The 22483-nt window shown below is 37.8% G+C and overlaps 1 protein-coding gene across 6 annotated transcripts in view; it reads left to right on the plus strand.

The window, feature by feature from the left end:
• The first annotated feature begins 2623 nt into the window (after positions 1 to 2623).
• The window catches only part of RALYL (RALY RNA binding protein like), a 371615-nt gene continuing 351755 nt past the window's right edge, over positions 2624 to 22483 (plus strand). For 3 of the 6 annotated variants that reach the window (XM_052703330.1, XM_052703333.1, XM_052703332.1), the window contains exon 1: positions 2726 to 2837. The gene's annotated coding sequence lies outside the window, so the exon portion shown is untranslated. Of the gene's footprint in view, positions 2838 to 3848; positions 3936 to 22483 lie in introns of all 6 variants that reach the window. The other 3 variants (XM_052703331.1, XM_052703335.1, XM_052703336.1) reach the window with 3 other exon arrangements.

The following is a 22483-nucleotide window of genomic DNA, read 5'->3' on the forward strand; positions in this document are numbered from 1 at the left end:
TCATTCTCAGCTGCATTCTTTTGTACTACACTTTGTTGAGCAATGCGTTCAAGTTTCCTTCATTTTGGTCCAGCTGCTCTTGGAGGCAGCTTCTAGCAGAAGTAGCCAGAAAGTGCAGGCATTGATAAATAAAGGCTTGCTAGGATTCTGTGAAAATAGTATTCTTAAAAACTCTTCCTTGGTTGTAACCTATTCCAAACAAGTATTCTTGCCAAACTTTTAATCCCTGAAGCTTCCTGGATTGTAAACAGAAAAGGTATTTCTAAAGTTAAGTCCTTAGAAACCCATTCATTTTCACAATATTTACAGTGCTAACTATACTGAGATGTAATCCTGCTACTTTTTCTGAGCCTGGATTCCACTCATCTCTGTCTACAGAACTTGTACAGCCCCTTGCACCACACCTGCCCACTAAGGCCACCTCTGATGCACACCTTGCATCTTCCAGTTTACATCCAGATTTACCCATATACCAGCATGAATTTTTAAATCTCTTGCAGTATACCAAATAAATATCTACATGTTTATAATGAGAACATATGTATTTACCTTACTCCTAGTTCTTGGAATCTAATAAGCAAATGATGCATAAAATTTATTGTCAAAATGTATCTATCTGGTTTCCAATGTGTGTGCCTACTTTACACACAGAAAATTTACGCTAGATTACTAAAATACCACTGTTTCACTTTTCTTCTTGTTACTTTTTCAGGAAGATGTGTGCTCAAAGTAACATAAAGAAAGAAACATGAAAATCAGCAATAACATAGGGTTCTAATTTAGGCTTCAATTCTGCAAACACGTTTGGAAATTAAATATTGCTAAGCAAAACCTCAACTATTGGACTCCATTTTTTTTTATGCTGTACCTAATGCTGAACAAAACAGTGCACCTGCCAAAGAAATACACCTCTCACACCTGACAGCTCCAGATGTGACAATCCAAGATATCATCATAACAACATGGCTGAGTTAATTATCATACGTACATAAAATGCAGTAAAGTTGGTTAGCATTCATATCAAACACTTTTGTTACTTGTACCTTTAAGGATTACCTATTTTTTGTCGTTGTTTGTTTAAACCTTCTCAGAAGTACGGTTCCACTCCTGAGCGCCAAGCCTAGCAGGGAGAGAACAACTGGGATTGGTATGAAATGCCAAAACAAGCCTAGCGCCAAAATAGAAAACTAAACAAAAAGCAAGAAAGCATAACAGTTAATATATTTTAGATTTTAAACTTTTTCCAGTTATCTTTTTCTGCTTCATAAAGAAAATCGAGAGCAAAGAAGAAAGGGAGCATTTCTTTTCATTCTCTGGAAACACTAGGGAAGAGATAGGGGACAGAAAAGAAAGAAAGAAATGGTTGGGGCAAGGGATAAGGCTTTGTGCAAGAACGTGAAGAAGGCAGGCTGGTGCCCTCACCAGTCTTTTATAAAGCAGGGCATCCTCTTACTGGCCAAAGCAATTTCTATAGAATAATAACCTGACTGCATCTCCTGCCTCCTGACCCAGATGAAAAGAGAGCAGCTCTAAACAAAAAGTGCAGGAGGAGGGAGGATGGGGGAGGAGGAGGATCGCTCCCTCCATCACAGCACCTGGCTCACAGAAGCGCTTCTCTTCCTCCATTAATTTATCTCACACAGATGTCTCTTTATCTCACTGCTGAAGCAGCAGTTAAGTTTGGGGGTTGCTGAGATGAGGGTGCGGGCTTTGCAGGCCAGGCCTGTGACATTCATCTCTGGCCATGCCTCAGCCCAAGCCAAGCTGCCCCCTGCTCCGAGGCCTGCTCTCCTGGCTGCTGCGTTAGCCAAGAAGACAGTGAGAGAAAAAGGGAGAAGCAGGCAATGTAAGGAAACTCACAGCAGCAGCCTGCTACGGAGTATTTCTGGGCTGGTGAAGGAAAACGGGGAGAGCTGCCACCTGGAGCTACTCCAGGGCCATTCTCCAGCGCCTTGGGGTCCATCCCCGTGTACTGACATGCTGAGCTGGATGCACTGACTGCTCCTCAACACGTGTTCCCTTTCCACCTCCACCGGTCACTTTCTTATGGGAAGCGAAAGCCCGTGCCGCGACACAGGGCAGAGGCCGGGAAACAAAGGCAAATAACGGATGGGACAGCTGGTCCCCGTCCTTCCTCCCCAGCTGCACGCGAAGCGCTCTCTTGCAGGAGATGCAGGAACACCACTGACACGGCTGAGTGGTACAGCGACCGCCACGCTGGAACCGCCCCGGGAAGGAGCGGAGCCGGGGAACCCCCTATGCACCCCGAGCAGCACGAACACCTCCTGCACAGCTCGGGCTGCGGGTACATAGGCACGGCGCACCGCCTCAACCAGAGCGGCAGGAGGGGCGGCACGGCGCACAGCTCGCCACCAGGGCAGGGCATCCCCCCACCCGGCGGCTACAGCTGGCGGCGCGGCCGGAGGGCAACAGGCGGACGGTAACTTCACGCAGCGGCGGAGAGCAACTTGCGCCGCCGCGCAGGACGCACCCGCCTCCGCACCTCGCCCGCGCAGCAGGCTGCGTGCCCGCGCCTAGCTGTGTGTGCGCGACTGCGTGCGCGAGCGGCACCTGCCGAGACCGGCGGCCGCCCCGGCGAGTGTGCGGAGCGGGGGCGGCCGCAGGGCGCGGGGCTGAGTCCGGGCTGGGTCCGCGCCCGGCGCCGCCGCCGCTGCGCCCTCCCGGCTGCCAGTCCGCCCGGCTCCGGATCACGTGGCGGTTGCCGGAGGCAGAGACTAGAGAGGAGAGAAAAAAAAAAGCGCCTCATTCCTTCTTCCACCGCCATACTGTATTTTATAGTAACTCTCATTTTTATTCCTCCCTTTTACTCCCGCTCGGTGAGTACCTTTCCGCTGACATTCTTGTCCTCTTTTTTTTTTTTTTTTTTTTTTTTTTTCCGTCCTGTTTTTTTTTTTTTTTTTTTTTTTTTTCTTCCTTTTGGTTTTTTGTTTTTTGTTTTTTGTGTTTTTTTTTTTTTGTTTTTGTTTTTCCGGTTTTTTTTTTTTTTTTGCTTTTTTTTTTTTTTCTTCCTCTGATTATTGTTTAAATGGATTTGATCTTTTGCTGATGACAGGTTTTTTTCTTAGCATGTGATGGTTCCTAAACTGTGAGCAAAAGGTGCTGCTGGGGCCGGGAGTCACTGGGATTGAGAAATGATGATAATAATAATAGAGACTTGCCAGTCCAGCAACAACTGCGATACGTTGAGTAGCTATATATCTGTATATGCAACTGGTTTTGTTGTGCACAGAAAACGATGTGAAATACGATGCTGTTTTTTAAATATAAGAGAAAAGGCATGTTTCTAACTCTTTTTTTTTTCTTTCTTTTTTTTTTTCTTTTTTTTTTTTTTTTTTCTTCAAAGGATTTTCTCTGGTGTTTTTATTTTTGGGTGTTTTTTCAGGGTATTTTTTTTTTTTTTCCTTGTAGAGATGGGATTTGCAAATGCATTTTACAGCAGTGTTTACAAAGAGTTTGTAGTCTTGCAGTACTGGTGGAAGCCACAGAGCAAGATGTTAATTTTATTATTTTTTGTTATTGTTTCTTTTTTTGACACTCAGTGCAATAAGCAGGGCTTATTTTTTTTCTTCTTTTTCAGTTTTTGATGCCTGTTTATAATGTGAAACTTTTCTTGCAGCATGTTACAGTTACCATTTTTTAATACTTTTTTTCCTCCTTAAAGATAACAGAACAAAATATGCAGCCAAAGAAACGATCCTTACTTTTGCACATTTTCCACCTTGACTTTTTTATTCTTTTGCCGGCAGTATTTTATGGTGGTTATTATTATCATGATGGTGATAGCTGTGTGCATATATACAAATAAATACATTTTCAAATGATGGCAGTGGAAGGTTTTCCTGGAGAATGAAGTGCGGTTCGGTTTCCTTGTCAACGGAAGATGAAGTGAACAACTGAACATCTCCCCAGTGCAGGTACTTCATCTCCTTGTAGGCGTTTCCACGCTGTGTAAATTACATTGTGAGATTTGAATATATATCTATTTTAAAGAAATCTCTTTCCACCCTTAGCTGAAGGTCTCACTGCAGTGCACATGGGGACTGAAGTACGTCTCTCTGCCTCCTGATTGCTCGGATGTGTGCGAAGCATTGTACTAATTGAGGCTGGGTCTGTGAGGCTGAAGAGAGGTGTTTGTGTGCTGTGTGCTGTCAGAGGGGAAGGCAGTGAGGGGAAAAATGCAGACCCCCACCACCACCTCCTGTCTAGAAGAAATTCCCAAATTGAAATTTCAGGGTGAAATCTTGAGGTTCTTGTTCTGAGTATGAATACTCACAGGACTTCAGACAAGAGCAAAAACCCCAGCCCTGTGTTGTAGTGACTCGTGTATTTGTGTGTGTCTGTTTAAAAATTATCCATTAGAAAATAGCTGTGAGAGAAACAGCAAAGGAGGCTCCCTGGGTGAGCTGGCTCCTTGCCACACGAGACATATTTCATAGCCCTGAGGGCAGCAAAACCCTTCTATCCAACTTCTGCTCCTCATATTACAAAGGCGTAAACAAGGCAGCAGGTTGCCTCTTATGAATTTAATTCATTGGGATGGAGATTAATCAGAAACGGATATTTGCTCGAAGGTGTTTCGTTTTGTTTTGATGATTATTAATGCCACTGGCTGGCAGAGAATGGGAAACTTACTTTCCGTGACGGTCACTGGGAGTTCAGGACTGGAGAAGAAACTGTTACTTTTCATGGGTAGTGCTTAAATGCTTAACAGAGGCTGCCCCTGACGCAGAGACAGGATATTGGTTCTTTAAAATAGGGTTTGGAAGGATTTTTCCAGATGACAGGCTTGTTGGTGGTTTTGATTTTTTTTCTGGACGGAGATACAGTGCAATATTATGCTTAAGTAGAAGTGCTGAATGCTTGGATCTGCAGTGTTCTCTATAGTTTATGTTTACTTGTGGAATTTCTTAATGTATTTTAAGCAGCCTTCACAGATTTGTAACTGATCATAAACTTAAGCTGTGTATTAGATGTGGAAACCAAAGTGAGTTACAGAGAATATATTTGTTTTCTTACAAGCAAAGCTTTATGGCCAGTTTCTAATTCGTTTGGAAGTTCGAGGCTTCTAACACTCAGTGTACATTGTAACTTAACAGCCGCCTTTGAAGTAGAAAGTGTATTAGAAGTCTTCAGCATTCTTCTGTGAAATTAGTCATGTTGAAAAATAAATCAGTTACTGTTGTTTTTATTAATTTACTCTGTAGTAAAACAGCTTTGTGTATTCAAGGTGGATTTTTCCAGCTTAAGTGTGGTAAAAATGTTTAGTGCATATTTGTGCATGGTTTCTGCATTGACATGATGGAATACTTTTGACACTATATTGGGGTCAATAATCCATTGTGTCCAAAAAAGCACTGACTAGATATTTCCATGATGGATTATGATGACTTTTCAGAAATAGTTACAATCTGTTGTGTCAATACACTACACTGTAAGAAGATTCAGCCTGCTTATTTTCTCATGATTTAATTTGAAAGAAAGCCTTTAAAATACCGTACTGATTGAAAATCTATCTTCCACCCCTCTTTCCATTTCCCTCCCCCCTTATTTTTAAATTGAAGTTTTTCTTTAAATTATGTGAACTTAGTTAGAAAAGCATTTTTGATATTGCTATAGCACTGAAATATAGTAACTAGGCTGCAGTTTCCAGAATAATGTTCCTTTTGTCCTTTCTTTCAATACTGCAGGTGTGTTGAGTGGGTAATTTTGTAGATGTAGTTGCTGACTGCAGATCCAGTCCTGCTCACCTAAGTCTTAAAGTCTGAGATAAAAAGTTGAGAAATCACTATTTTCAGCACCCAGATTTTGCCTGCAAAGCACCTGTTGTCTGAGTAGCTCAGTAATCTAATACTCATACATACATTTCATTTGCAGAAATTTGAGGTTGTGTGATTTTACAAAAGAGATAAAGGAGCTAATTTTGAAAGAGGATACCTCTACTTCCTGCATTATGTGGGCACAGTAGGATTTGGGTTGGTGGAATCGGTTCCAGCTTGATGTTTCCATAGCTATGCTATGACTAACACGGCTGAAAGCAGTGTTAGTGTAAGAGACAAGTGTTATTTTTGGAAGGAAGAATGAAAATTTTATCTAATGAATTACAGTGTTGTTTCTAGAAGTGATGATGTAACTGCGTCTTACATTGAGTGTGAGAAGCACTTACTGCCCAAACTCCTGACGTGTTATGTGTGTCCAGACTTGCATGGCATCTTCTATTTTTTGTTTACATCCCATTTGATATGTGTGAATTTAGGAATTTTAGATGTATGTAAACAGGAAGATTTGGAAAGCAATTTTTCATCTGTAACTAGCTACCATAAGCAGTACTTAGTAGCAGATAAAAAATGCATGACAGGTGAACAGGAGTTAATGACTGTGGTGACCAGAGCACTGACCCAAATGCAAGCTTTCATCCACTGTAGTGGCCTCAAATGGCAATGAAAGGATATCTTTTCACATTTTTCCACATAGAAGGTAGGACTAGAAAGGCCTGTGGGGTTTCCAGCTCTGTTCTGCAGTGGTGCTGAGCTGGACTTGCTCCAGTGCAGATTTAGCTGGGGCACCATTCCCACTTTGTCTTTTTGGGCCTGACTCTTCCAGCAGGTGAAAATCTGTTTGATGCCTGAAATTTATTCTCAGACAGTTTATACTCCTTTGTTTTTGTGCCACTGCTGTCCCCACACAGTAAAATTCCTCCTCTACATCTCTGCTTCCTCCCGGTTGTCTTTCCTGTGCACTTCCAGAGAGCAATCCCAGCCCCTTTTCACTTGAGTTTGCTGGGCTAACTGGTCGGAGGTTCCCATTTGCATTGGTCACAGACATCCAAGCTATCTCTCAGCAAAGTTGGGCTACAGCACAAGCAGGGCAGCTGTGTTCGCACATGTTTTTGCCCTCCATGTACAGCTTCCAGCCCCCATTTAGGCCTGATGTGCTCACCTGGAGCTGGACCATGGCTGTGCCTTCTGCTGTTGAGGCAGGCATTGTGCCACACTGACCTGCCCTTAGCACTGCCACACCATGCTGCATTTCTCTGCAAAGGACTCTCAAGGATTTCTCCTTCAGCACAGTTCTTTCAACTCCCAAGAATCTTTCCTTTACTGTTTCAGTGTTTTACATTCGTACCAACTAGCAGGAGCAGAATGGACTCGAGCCAGTGTTGTATCAGAGGCTGTCTTCTAGTAGGAATATATGTGAAAGTTTGCCATAGTGCTGTTTTAAATAGCTTTTCCTAATTAGTTTCTTCCCAGATTGCTGTTATCTTAGCTCTGTTGTCTCCAAAAGCATTATTCTAAAAGCAGTTTCTTTCTCTTCCACAACGTTGTTCTGTTTTCCCCCTATTTGTCTTAAAAACAACAACATAACAGTGTTTAAAGGATAGGTCTGTCCCCATGGGGATACTTTTGAATTCCCTTGATCTTCTCAGAGGATGCAGTGCTCTGTCAAAATCTGGATCTGCATCCTTTAAGAACTTATGGAATTTCTGAACAGAAGGCAAAAGATGACAATTTCCAGATGAAAAATTATGTAATCTGTAGCACTGTCAACATAGTCATCCAGAGAATTGGATTTAAACCAGTTTGTAGCTTCTTTAAACTCAGATCCTGACTGACAGAAAAAAAAAAACCAAAATTCTATTTTTAAATGATGTGAAGATTACAGTGTAACATCTTCACCTCTGTTAAGGCACTAATTATTTTATGACCTTTGAACAATTACCAGGGTAACATGACTTGAAGATTATTGTTTCACGTGTACATACATTAGTAGAGTTTAAACCATTTTTTCTCATCTTTTCTTTTGTTGTATTCCACAATGACACTAATCTCTTTAATGTACTGAACCCTGAAACATTTTTACTGCAGTTTTGGAAATGTTTTCTATGAAATTTACCTTCACAGAACAAACTGCGATTTTCCATCTCCATGAATCATCTGCTTATAATTAAAACAAAAAATGAAGTAGACCTTCAGATTATTAAGTATATTTCAGGCTGCTTAGCATGAATACTATTAGCTTGTTTTTATGACTGTGATATTTAGAGATAGAAGGGTAGAATGATCATAGATGGTCATATAGCTATTTCTTTTTACTGATGTTTTTAGTGTGATAGAGAATTAGCCAAAACTTTACACAAGCTCTTGATTAGGAATAAATAATTAACTTTTACAGTATTGTAAATTTATATACAGTGATACCAGCTACTGCGGCCTGAGAAATGCTACAAAGCTGAATTGTCTCCCTGGTTTCCTCCCTGTGCCTCTCCACCGCATGCCCCCCGACCTTCCAGAATGTCTGGGCTCAAGCAATAACCATTCTGCAGCAGCATCTGTTTTAGGAACAGAGATTTGTCTGTGGTGTAATTCCTTCGCAGTTACTGCAGTACACGTAATAATATCTTCTTAGACTTGCCTCTTTGAGGTTGGAAGCAGCAGAGGTGGGTTTAACAGGAGTGGCGGCTATTAATGATGGCATGGTGATACATAAATGGTTGCTCTCCAGGCTTTTTATTTTGCCTTTGCATACTCGTGTTTCTTCTTCCTTAAGTACCCCAAGCTCTGGTGAAGCTTGATTTACTTAAGTGTCCTTCCCCAAGTTAACTTCTCCCAGTGTCAGTGAGCAGTGCCCAGCTGACATGCAGTCACTGAACATAGAAGTCAATGCGGAGCTCTGAAAGCAGCTGAGAATTTGTGTGGGCAGTACCATGGTCCTCTGACCTCTGCTCCCAGCCCTTGGACAGCCATAGATCCAGGCTGAGGCAGTACTGCTATTGTCTATTTAAAGGGCAGCAATTCAGAAAGGATCCAATGATAATTTTTGCACCTTAATAATTACTAAATGACTTGGTGAAAGTCTGATCTTGAGTCTACCAAGTGTACCACGTGTCAAATGCTTTTACTGAGCCTGTTCAATTCGGTATAGTTTTTTTCATCAAAATCCTCCCTCTACTCAGACATGCAGGGTCAGCATAAAAGGGCTATCTGGCACAAATCAAATTCTAATGGGATATTGTTTACTTGATTGAAGAAAGGCTACATTTGTTGTGTAGACAAATATCACAGTAGCACAGTGTATTCCGCAAAAGGTTTTAACTAGGAGATTCATACAGGAGCTGAGCAGTGTTTATGCCAAATAGATACAAGATGCATCTTGTTAATTAGAAGTAATTTTAGGTTCTGGAAGAGGCACTGCACATGTATGCTTTGGATAGAAAAGCTTTAGGCTGCCTTATAGTTAACTTGAAGTTAACTATAGTTGTACTTGCACGATGTTGGATATACTGGTCCTTTCTGTTTGACTGTGGTATAGCTCAGTTTTATGTTTAAAAATACAAAAATGTTTGCACCACATAAGGCATCCTCTTTATTAGAACAATTTGAATGAACAAAACACAAAAATGTACAAGTAGAACAAAGACAGTTATGTGCATCTTTGCACACAGAATCTGGTCTCAATTGCTACTGAATGCTAACAGCTCCTGTTGATAGTTGACGTAACTCACTGACAGTGAAACACTGTACATTTAGTACTTGTAGCATCACAATTCTGAGCTTGAAATATGTTCAGTGTAGCTGCAATATTGTATTGAAAGATCCTTCACCCAATAAATGTTAAGGTAGAAGTTGTGTGACATTAAAAATGTTACAAGCAAACTGTCATGACATCTATTAAATAGTATAAACTAAGCTTCCTATTTGGGTAACTACAAAAGAGATTATTTATACTATGTTCCAATTTACAGAATTTCAGTTTTATCATTTATTGTCTTGTATTTGCCTCTGATTATAAAACATAACGGTGAAACATAACACTTGACATGCTGCACAATAGGTCAGTTTTCTGACCTATTTCTGTTTTCCTATCAACTTGCTTTTTCAAACTGCAAAATAAGAAAGGTGCAGTCATGTTTTCTCCCTGTGTATAGGGGAAGCTCAGTAAATGGGCCACCTGCAAGGTCGGTTTTGAAAAAGTTAGCATCTTCTATTCTGTGTCTGTAAGTGGTAGACAATTAATGTACCTTATGCACGATGAACAGATAAAGTAGATTTAAATTTTGATGTTATGTCACTTGCGCTTTAGTGGGATAATTCATCAGCACATTGATGCTATTTTCATTGTTTACTATTTTATGAGAGAAGCATACTGTGTTACCATTCATGAGGATGTGCTCTGCTCTGGTGGGTTACACGTGAACAGAAACCTGGTCCTGTATACATACTGGTCAAAATACATCTGCCTGTCAAAATTTCCCATCAGAACATATTTTTCTGCAGACTTTGATGAAATGATTCGCACAAAAGGATAGACTGATCTCTCTTAACATTGCTGTTTAAAAAATGGGTTTTCAGAGCTAAGCTAGTCATCATTTTACCCATTGGAAAGTCAGTCATTGCAGTCTAACACAGTTGCTTAAGGCTTTGTACTCAATGGAGATATATAGGCACCTCCAGAGAGCTATGGGTTATATCCCGGGAGGCATCTATGGATAGCTGAGATAAGCAACCTTTCTAAAATACCTCTTTCTTTTCACTTATGAGAGAGAGAGCACAGATTCCTAAAATTTTGATGGATAAAGAGAGATAAATCCATTCTTTCTCTTCCCACTTGTTGAAATCCTGATTTCTTAATTAAATATTTAATTGAAAACTGATTTTCTTGGTTCTATAATCTTCATGGCTTTAAGCTTTTACTTGAATTTTCACTTCCTCACTAATTTATTTATTTATTTGTTTATTTGTTTATTTATTTATTTACAGAAATCAATATGTATTTGCAAACAGTTTAAATCAGTTCTAAACTATGACAGAATTCCTATAGATTTCTGTTGGGGCCAAGATTTAATATCTTTTTTTTTTTTTCTTTTTTTTTTTTCCCCATCACTTCATATAATTTTCTGTCTCTTTATAAGTTTATGAATCCTACAGCTTCAGTAAATTCTCCTTGCAGAGTTCTACCATAAAATCCAGGCACTTCAGGTACTGCGTACAATCATGGACCTCACCTGAAAAACCTCTGAAAATAACTGAAAGATAAGGATCATGTGGATGTCAATTGAATCAACTTAAACCTTACATATGTGAATTAATGTAACTATATATAGTTATTGTGTCAAAAAGTTAACAGTAGATCAGCAAAGAACTGAAGATCTGAATCTGAAAGCTGTAAATGACTCTCAAAAAGGCTTTTTACAGAAAAACTTGCCCATTTGTGCTACTGCCCTGTGCGTTATGCCGATGTCCTCTTTTTTTTTCAGTTAGCAGCAGCTACCGTGTCACGTTACGCTCTTTATCACCTCTTTGTCTTCACCTCTGTTCTTTGATATGTATTGATATTCCTACCTTTGTTTTTTGTACTATATCTCAACAATGCATTGTCTGAGCAGTCTTCATAAAGAATGGATTTTCAAGGATCATATACCTAGCTGACTTGATTAAGTCAGCTCTTTAATAGTTTTATTTATGCACCGTAACATTTCCTTTTTCAGTCATGCATTTTTGACTCAGATTTGGAAGTACAGTGTTGACACAACATTATAAAGATCTCATGATTATACAATGTGGGGACATAGAAGAACACAACTGAACTTCTTCATAAGGGTATTAGCCAAACTCTGCCATTTGATGTTGCTGGGTCTAACCATAACAGCTGCTCTGTGTGAGTAGGTGGTCCAGGGTTGCTGAACAAGGAATATTTGCTCAGGGACCTGCTAATGAAAAGAGCAATTACAGGAAAAGTAATTACAGCGTAAAGAAAGAAATTATTTCAGGAATGCCAGGATGATGATGATTATTATGTTTTATGCACAATCCTATATAGTATGACATTTCATTTCAGGAATTTTAAAATGGGTTCAGAAATTCTTGATACTTGATCACAAATATTAATAAATGTTTTAAATATAAATTATAATCAAAATAACCTGGCTACTTTTTATGTTGGATCTTTTAAGGTCAAAATCATCTCTGCAGTAGAGACCTATGTCACACTGATCTGCAGTGACAGATAGAGGAAAGTGTATTTGAAAATATTAGGCTAGTTCCTTTGAATTTCTGGATTCTTTTTGTCTTTTATTTCTAATGTTTTTTTTTATTTCAGGCTTACTGGACCCTCCCTCCTGCTCTGGACCTCTCCCTTGGTGCCGGCACAATTCAAAGGATGTATGAAAAGGAAGCAGTAGGAAAGGGGTGGAAATGGGGGAAAGGACTGGAAAGAGAATTAGGAGGGAGAACAATAGAAATTGAGGGAAAAAATCCCCAGCTGTTCAATTAAGGCTTCAGAGAATGGGAACGTTTGCAGTCCCTGCTCCTCCTCACCTTCCTTCCTCAGTCTCAGCCCCTCTTCCCTCCACCACCTTAGCTTTCATCAGCACTATATATATTTCATTACTTATTTCTATTTCTTATTAAAAAAGCAAAAGCAGAACAATAAAATCTTTGCAAACAATGAAAAATACCCCCCTTTCTCACAAATTATAGTGTAATACTACTCATGTAACTGTGAGACAGGATGGGGGTTTCCTTCTGGTAAAGTAGACTTGAGTGAAAGTATGGAGTGGTTTTATGCATTTTCATGAGAGAAAAGAGTTTAGGTTTCTCATTCCTTCATACCCACAGTGAGCCCTTCAGATCAATGTGCAAATGGCTGTGTTTCAGTTTATTCACCAATGTCCAAAAGCAGGCTTTCCATTTACCTTTATTTACTTATTTTCTTCATCCATTTCTCTCAGTGGCTATCTTACTCCCCATCATCTTAGTGGGACTATAAATTAAAAACTCTCTTAATTCTTTCAATTCATTCAAAATTTACATTGTATTATTTATTTTTTGAGCTAACTCTGCCCCTTCACAGCCATTCCTACCAGGAAGCCCTCCCACCTGACAAGTTTGTCTTAGAAGCATTAACAGAATGGGTGGATCCAGTACTTGGTATTTCTAAGAAGTTATTTCCTAAATGTGGAACTTAAACTGGTCTTTTGTCTTCCCCATACCAATTTGACTAATAAGAAAAGTCAAAATGTAACTATGGAGCCAATACAAAATAAAGCCTGGTGAAAAATTTGCAGACGTAAAGGTCAAATATTACAAATTCCCGATTCTTTGTTATACTATAATAAATTATGATACTTGAGTGAAAAAAAGATGTTGATATCTGACCTTAGAGATGCTGGTGGAACTGGTCCAGAGCGGAATGATCAGGTCCAAAAGACTGAAATAAACTTTAGATGCTGAAATGACATTTAAAAATACTGTAGGTAAAATTATTAGGTGTTGTGCATATCTAGATACAACAGGTAAACACAAGCATGCTATTAAATAAAAATACAGTACATAAAGTTGCAATAAAGTAATGACTTCTTTCAGGGATTTTAATGTTACATTTAACTAATGTGTTGGAATTTCATTTTACATTTTTTTAAGATGTGTTTTAAACACTAACTGCTGTCTCGTTACCTGACTAGAAGCTAGATTTCAGGCTGCCTAATGTGTTGTTGTTCTTGCAGTTTATTTAGATTTCTATTATTTCTGCCCAATTTATGTGAGTCACACACTTGAAAAATAAGTTTCTGATTTTGGCAGGATATTCAGAGTCCTTGACCTTGTTAATTTGGGTCTCTGGGCAGTCTGTCCAAAAACCAAGGTTCTTCAAAGGAGCTCTTTGGGTCGATACAGTGAGGTATCCAGCTGTCCCTGGGAACTGCACTAGATGATGTGGTTGTCCTATGTGGAAAACCAAGCTCCTGCATATACCAGAGTGTGCTCTGAAGGGAACTCACCTGTTCTCCTGCCTGAACCCGGGAGCTGCTTTCTGCAAATGTGGGATTTATAACAGAGATTTTTCACGGGGGATTTCAGGGAACTTAAGGTGTGAGGTGGAGTGTAATGGTTTTAAGACAGGTAACAGTCAGTCAGGCAATCTTGATCCCTCTGTGAGATTTAGACCAACTCTGCCAACCCTAAGTGTCAGTTAAAGGAAGCCTACCTTAAATCCTGCCTTGACTGTAGATCACTTAACCTGAGATTTAGACAGAAATTATGCAATCTGAAGCCCCAGTCTGCTCTTGAAGTGCAGTACAGTGCCTATACTACAGACCACTTTACAAAGAGGAGAAATCTGACTTTCTCCTCTGAGCAGTTATTTTGGAGCCACTGATGCAAGTGAAGTCATTAAGACTTCATATACAAGTAAGAGGAGGAAGGAGTCTTGGAGAAGAATCTGAAAGAAAAATTTTTCAAATCAGTGGATGGAGTGATGATAACTTCCTTGGACTGACTCAAATAATTTGTCGTTTCTTGTTCATAAAAATATCATACATTTTAACTTTGTAGTTTGCTTTGCAACCTTTATCTTCTCCTTCAGGCTGCGATGAAATTATTTCTTAGAGCAATTGCCATCTCACTTTAAAATGTAACTACAGTATAATCCATAATGGTCAATTTCTTCTATGACCAGCTGTTTGCTATTTTACAACCCTGCAGTGCATCAGAAAAGTATTTTTACAGAAGTGGAGTAATAGAATTGACACCTTTGAAGCTAGGAACTTCCTAATGAAAAGTTTGAAGTCTGAAAGGATCTATTTCAAATTAAATGTTTCAGAATGTAAGATAAAGTATGTTTCATGATATTGAATCCTACATGTTACATGCAAGTTTTAATGTAAATTACTTTAGTCTTCTAATATTAGACTTCTTCCATAAAATTGAAATTATGATTCCCTCATTTTTTAGCTACTGCTCAGACAGAGCAACAATTATATTTCTTATGAAAGTCTGGAGAATTATGGCTGTCTCTACTAAACACGGAGTTGAAAGCCTGACCTCAGCATCTTTGTGAAAGTCTTACTGCATGCAAAGATTACTGAATATGATGGTAATCTCTGTTTGGCCTAGAAAACAGAACTGAGGTGGAAACGAGACTGAATGCAGGCTGCCGTTATTGTCAATAAGATACTTCACATATAAAATATATTTTAAGTATGTTAAGGATGCAACATACCAGCTACACTGACCGTAAGATCTATAGCTTTCTATATAGTAAGATGTAGCCCTGGTAGAAACTGGGAGTCTGGTACTGCTCTCACAAGTTTCCAGTGGTTTTGATGTAAATCCATTCAGATTGAGGTGACAGAGCTTTACTTCAGGATGTAATTTCTTAGTTTATTTTTTTTATAGTAAAGATGAAATTTTTACCTTGTATTTTCTCGTAATGGTCTCTCTTTCTCCCAGTCTGGTGTATTTTGAGTAATACAAAGAATGTACTGTAATAAATAGAAGACACACTCCCTGTTTTGTGGTTAGGGCTGTAACAACTTTGCAATTGATTTAACTGGGAGCAAGATCAAGATTCCACTTTCAACGCAAAAGGCTGTATTTCTGATAAATGTAATACAGAGTATTAGCTCAATAGAACAGACAACCTGATGCCTGCTGAGTCAGTAGTCATGGAGATACAATAATAAATATTTGATTAAATATAAAAAATGCAATGTTATTTTTTTCTAGTAAAGTATTTTTCCTAGTCATATATTTTTTTCTGATATATCTGAAGTAGGAAAGAGCTGTTGCAGTGGGCTAAACTCAGAATCCACATAGCTCATTATTTTCTTTCTGCTGGTAGTAAAGAACAAAGAAAAAGGAAAGTTTTCTGACAAGAACCTACTTTCTAGTAAGAAAGTAGAATGTCAGAATAATGATAGAAGAATAAATTATACTGCCATGGAGTTTATGCCTGGGTTATTTTACAGTTAATCAATATTAGTGTACTCATATCTTATACAATTGGATTCACATCAGGACAGATCACAATCTTAGCAAGCAAAGTAAATGCAGTATCTATGAATTATCATATCAGTGAACAGCAACATCTTATTCAGCAGAAAACAAAAACTTAAAATAAACTGCAGGACTTACTCTTAAAGTAAAGCAACATTTTAATTTTTTTTCTTAAATGAAGAACTAAAGCTTCACTTATTACATTTGCAATAAAGTAAATTGGGAATACATCATTAAGTTAGTATTGCAGTTCTGATCAAAATGCTGAAGTAATTTCAGAAGACAGAAGTTTGTTGTTTCCTAAATTCTGTGGCTGCTTAATTTTTGTATTCCTTCAATTTGCCATTCTATAACTTTTTTTAACATAGTGTTGAATGTATATGTGAATTATCTGTATTTACTATATTGAGGGAAATTACATATACAGACATATATTAAAAATCTCATTACGAAATATCTAACGACAATACTATAAAAAGGCATTTATGTATAAAAATAGTTTTGGAGTATTGCCTTATTGTCCACCACAGGCTCTTGTTTGCTGAAAAGATTTTCATCTCAATTTACAGAAGTTAATAAAAAAGGGATATTTCTGTAAGCACGGGTTACTACTGTAAATACAATGAAATTGTCTTTCTTGCAATACTGAAACAAACAGCAAGAAAATGAAAACAAGCCCATACCAAAACCAATCAACCAAAAACCTCAAAAAAGATTATTTTTTGTTACTTGGGTAATTTATTTTAAAATGTGTATTTTTGTTGTTGCTGAAATGCCTGTTATATTTTGTATAATCCAGACTGAACATACGTCTGCTTTTTGCATGTTCTGCTATAAATTAGAAACTTTCCTATGTTTTCTAGTTGCATTACCTCGTAATGAAGTAAAACATTAGGATTATGAAGGCATGCTTTAATAAACAGGGCAGGATATTTAATTTTAGTAATATCTGTATCACAGTAGAAACTTAGGAGGAAATCTCATTTCTGAGAACTTCAGCTTTCCATATTTGCCTACTGATACTTAGAACAATAAGGTTTTAGTCCTTAGGTATTGGTCAGATTTGATCTGAGAATTTTAAAGTTTTGCAAATATTTTTCATTTAAGAAGTGATAACATAAGAAAACTGTTATTGGTTGTGTTGCCACATTTCATAGGAACCTAGCCATAAAGCAAGACTCACAGTTTATTAAAAAACATAAAGGGGATGGTTCAGCTCCGGCTTCTCAAAAACATGTGGTTTACATACAGCTTGTAACTCACCATGAGTGCTTGGGATTCAGCCACAGAGTATGTAGTCAGTGATAGCTTTTTTTTTTCCCCTCAAAAAATAATGCGCAGTGTAAATATTAAATTATTTCTGATGTGAAATCATCCAAAGTATTTGCATGCATTGCCTTTGTGAATTCAGTCGCAACCTCTCACCAATGGTGTATAAAAATGTAATAAGCAAAATTATCCTAATCCATTTAAAAGCATTCTTTCTTACTCCTTAGTAATTTTTGTCTCATGCTGTATATTTTATATGTGTCTGCTGTTATACTTGAGATGCACTACCATTGTCCTTGTATCCTTTTTATAAGTCCCCAGGTAGTTCTTTCACTGGGAGATTTTTTTATGTTACTGTCTTTCTGAGCACCTTTTAACACAGCTCAACCTAAAAAAAAGAAAAAAATGGGTCTTTATTAATAGAATAATAACAGCGTATTTCAAAGCAGATGGAGCAGAAAGAAACATCAAAGTCAAGCTAACAAATAGTGAAATTATCACAGTGAAATCTACAGAAAAATCCTACAGACAGTTTGTGGTCAGAATTTTAAAAAGACATGCAACTAATTTCGATTTTTTAAATGAGCTGTCTTTCATGGAAGTAGGACATGGAACTCCCAACAGTTAAAGAGACTCTACGACAAGATGCTAAAGTGTTCCTTCACATAAGATACAGACCCTTATAGACCGTAGCTGAATCATTAGGGAAAAAAGATGTTGTTTTCAAAAGCAAGTCTAAAAGGGAATATTTTCTTTGAGTGCAATCAACAGGAAATCATGGAAAGATATTGCATGAACTAGTGGTGTGGTTTAAACGTGTGGGTTCATTTGCATGTTTTGTCTCCACATAGCTAATCCAAAGCATGCAATCACAGTGGTGGGGCAGGGCATGATGTGGGTTTTGACTTTGGTAAGGATTCCACCAAGGCAAGTAAGAACTTACCTCCTGCCAGCATACAAACATGCACATTTCTTAGGGTTTTTTATTGTTTGTTGATATGTTACATTATACATAATCAAAGTTGATTAAATCCAAGAACTCACTCACTTGTCTTGGATTAATACAAAGGTATTTTATGGACAGAAATTACTGTGCATAAGACGTGTTGCATCTTTGACTCGCTCCAATTTATAGGAGGGAGAGGAGGTTCTTCAGGAAAATTCCCTTATTTTGCAATACTGTGTCGAAAATTGCCATAGTACCAAAGAAGATATGGGTTGTTCTCCTGTAAATCAATATTGATGTTTTCTGTGGTTAGATGTTTGTTCAATTGCAAAGTCACACTTTACTGGCCAGTAAGATTTTTGAGACTCTAGATTAAAATGGATGCTACAGAGGAACATCTACAATTGCCACCTTTTGGCATCTGAAATTGTATGTCAGTTATACCCAAAATTTTATACCATTTAGGATGCAGTTGAAAATAAATTGAGCTGGAATTCTATATCTGTTTCCCAGTAGACTTGGAGGAATGTTACCACCATTGGAGTTCTTATTAATGTATAACATTTGTCTTTTGCCAAATTCCAGCACAAGGTATTTTACCCATCTTACTACAAAAGCTGTTGATAAATTTGAATTCTTTGGAATATGGTGATATTGAGTGCATTATATAGAAATGGTTGTACCCTAAAATAGTAATTTTCAAAAACACATTGCAAAAATGGACCTTTTCATTTCAATGTGTGTGGTTGCACAGATTGTTTCTGGTTTTAGATTATATTCCAAGGGGATTTTTTTTTTCTTAAAATCACACTTATTTAGAAAAATGGAAAATGACTTTTCTTGTACACAGCAGGAGACTATCAATGGAAAAGCACTATGCCACTCAGTTCCTAAGCTCCTTTTAGGTAATATTCTTGTTCTAAATCTTTGTCTTAGTCTGTGGTTGTTTTGCTGTTTGTTTGTTTGTTTTCCTGAAGACATGTAGGTGTCTTTGCCCTCAATTAATCTCATTGCCTCTCAGTGTTATGTCTAAATGACTTTCAGAAAATTCTGGGGATGGTTATTATGTAAAACTTAATACTTGGTTGGTGGAGCCTCAAAACCACAGCTCAAACTTCTGTATTCAGTTTGGTGTCCTGTAAAATCCCCCCATAAACTAATCCCTTTTGCAGAGCTGTGTCCACTTTTGGGCTGTGGAAATGGTATCTGTGGTAGGAAGTTACAGCATCAAGGAACAGAATTCCCTTCTCCATTGAACTCTAATGAAAAGCATTAATCAGAAGACAGAAGACTGGTCCAAAAACACCTGGTTATTTTACTAAGCATATATTAATTGATTCATGTAGAGAGGACTTCACTATTAAAATCTTTCTTATGATCATTAGGGCCAAAGATGATGCACTTTGAGAATAAACAGCAGTATTAGTTACTTTTCTTTCATATGTTATTTTTGCAAGCATAGAAATGAAAAATAAACCTCTAGAGCCCATTTATGGAACACTATATTTTCTTTATGAAAATTTTCTGTTGATGTAAATTGTCCATTTGTTATGTCTGATTTCTTCAACATCCATACTCTACTGTTAACCGTCTTTGACCTAAGCAAAATAATCCAGTTAATTTCACTGATGGCCTTTAGTCTTTGACTACTAATAAGTGTAAAATTTTATGTTATGAGGAGTATTCTGTCATGTTGATCTGTTGAAAAATGGCGCAAGAAAAAAAACCAAAACATTCTGCAAAGGTGCTGGGCAGTGAAAAAGGCAGAATAAATAGGATCTGAATGTACAGCAGAATAAACTGATGCTTGGACCTTCACTCTCTTCCTTTCCTCTTTAAAGCATTTCAGTTTAAATTTTACTTGAACTCAAACACCTTCTTTCAACTATACATGTTCCTCTACAGAACTAACAACATATTTGAAATGTTTTTCCTAATCCTGCGGAATCAAATAGAAATGATCCGATAAGCAAATAATAAAAGGGTTGAAGGGTAGTGTCTTTGAAGGTTTTGTTTTGTTTTTAAAATTAAAAATTACTGTGATACAGACGTTTTTGAACAGGGTGTCCCATGTCACCAGCTGGTATAATTTGGTTGGATGTCTCCATTAAATCAATGGAGAATCGATTACCTGGTTTTATGCTCATATCTTGTTCATAGCAAATGTAATGGGATTTGCTTCATTTTAGTGAAAAGTTGTGGAAAATAGGCTGATTAGTTATGTAATGGGAAGATCATTTCAGTCTTCCTGCAGAACGAGTAATGGAGCTTTAAAAATGTTCAGGTAAGGCTTGTGTATGCTATATATGAAGGATGGGGGAAGAGGGCTGCAGTGTGCAGAAGATGTGAGCATGGAAGCTGTGAACTTGACATCATCTTTTTAGTGAAAACTGTTTAGCTCTAGAGCCTCTCCTTTGCATTTTGAGAGCATTTTAGAAGAATGTATTATTCATAGTGAAAGAATAGTTAAAAAGTCTGTTGTTTCTGATGGAGGATTATGGACACAAGCTTGCATTTTTTAAAATCCATTTTTTATGTTACACAGCGGTGCAAGAAATGTCTTGTGATTTGAACAGTGTATTGATTATAATCAATCAGACATTTTTCATAGACTAAGGTATGCCATGTTTAGCAAAAACTGCATTGACAAATAGAGCATATTAATGGATCCTGGAAATCTTGGCATGTAATTAGGTTGGCTTAGGTCTTTAAATGTAAAGGATGCTCTATAAATGTGCTGCCATTCAATAAACCAATTTTTACATTGATTATTAGAGATATAATGGAGCATGTTATTACGTTAAATGTTGAGAAGAGTTAAATAACAGAAAGTTTCAAGCAATATGGTCATCAGATATTCAGCTGTTAATACACCATTTTTTTATTGTTGTGTTTTGGATAAAGAATTATAGTTTGGTTTGGGAAGTAAGCTTTGAAGCTGGTAAGGCTGAAAGTAGTTAGGGAATCATATTGTGCAGATTGCAATTTTAACTTCCAAATCAGAAAATCGGATCTCTTTTAATAAAGAGAAAAATATCCATACATTGAAAAAGCCCTTATATAATCGGAACTTATACCAGTGCTATGGTAACACTTATTTTTTTCTCTTCTATGTTTCAGAACCAATATATTTTTTTCCATTGGTATGTGTAATGAACCATAGTTAATATATGCTACTTAGCTTAATCTCTCTGAAACTCAGCTTTTCAATATGAAAGCAAAGGGACAGTAGGAGAATGCAAATAGACAAGGGATAAAACATGAAAATATATGTATGGCACCTGAGCCTCAGCTGTCAGTTCATGCATGAAGTATAAGATGGGACAGTAGCCTGGATTTGGTTTTGCTCTAGACCTTGTGGCATGCGCATATCATTAGATTTCACAGAGCTACAGAGTTGTAGGGGCTAGAAGGGATGTCCAGAGATTATCAAGTCCAAACCCTCTGCAAAGCAGGCCCCCTACAGCAGGTTTGGCAGGTAGGTGTCCATACAGGTCTTGAGTATCTCCAGAGAAGGAGACTCAACAGTCCCCCTGGGCAGCTGTGCCAGTGCTCCGTCACCCTTACTGTGAAGAAGTTCCTTTGTGTATTTAATGCAGAACTTATGCTCCAGCTTATGGCTTTTTCCCCATATCCTGTACGCACAGACTGCTGAAAAGAATCTGGCCATGTCCCTTTGTCTCCTACACTTAAGATATTTATAAACATTAATAAGATCCCCTGTGAGTCTTCTTTTCTCAAGGCTGAACAGACCCAGGTCATCCAGCCTTTCTGCATAGGGGAGATGCTCCACGTCCTTTATCCTCATTGTGGCCCTCCTCTTCCCAGTCCTCTTTGCTGTTCTTATACACATTACTTTGATAGTTGAAACCACATACCTTTACATCTAGTGATGTAAAGTCTTGTAATGAAACTATAATTTTATAAAAGAGGAGCTGTACGGAAAGAAACAGTAGAAAGACAAATTCCTCACACTTCGTTAGAGATTGTTCACACTGCAGGTAGCTCTGCCAAAATTGATAAATTTGGATTTCAAGACAATATTGCAACAGCTCTGAGAACAATCAATCAAAGGACAATTATTATTATTTTTTTTTAATGAAAGTACTTAGCAAAAACTTTGTGAATGTGTGAACAGGAAAATGCAATTACTCTTGTAATTTTTCAAAACATTAATTTTTTTACTTTGTGTCAGTGGCCCCCAGAAAGGATTTTTAGGGAGGGATTGTCAAAGTATGAGAAATTTTTGTCAAAAATTTTTGGGGTCCTGATGTGTTCTGTTTAGTAGGTGGCTAGGATATGTTTACAGGCTCTAGTGACTGTTAATTCTCCCGTACTGGCAGGATTTTTAAATATTTAAAGGGCATTTCTTAACCTCTCCTCAGTGCTAGGAGAAGGCAAGGTTGTTGGCAGAATGTGGCTGTAGTCAGTACTCTCCAAACATTACTGAGGCTTTAATAGCAGCACGTTAAAATGGAAA

This window comes from Tympanuchus pallidicinctus, unplaced genomic scaffold, assembly GCF_026119805.1.
Source record: "Tympanuchus pallidicinctus isolate F22 unplaced genomic scaffold, pur_lepc_1.0 scaffold5, whole genome shotgun sequence".
Classification (NCBI taxonomy): domain Eukaryota; kingdom Metazoa; phylum Chordata; class Aves; order Galliformes; family Phasianidae; genus Tympanuchus; species Tympanuchus pallidicinctus.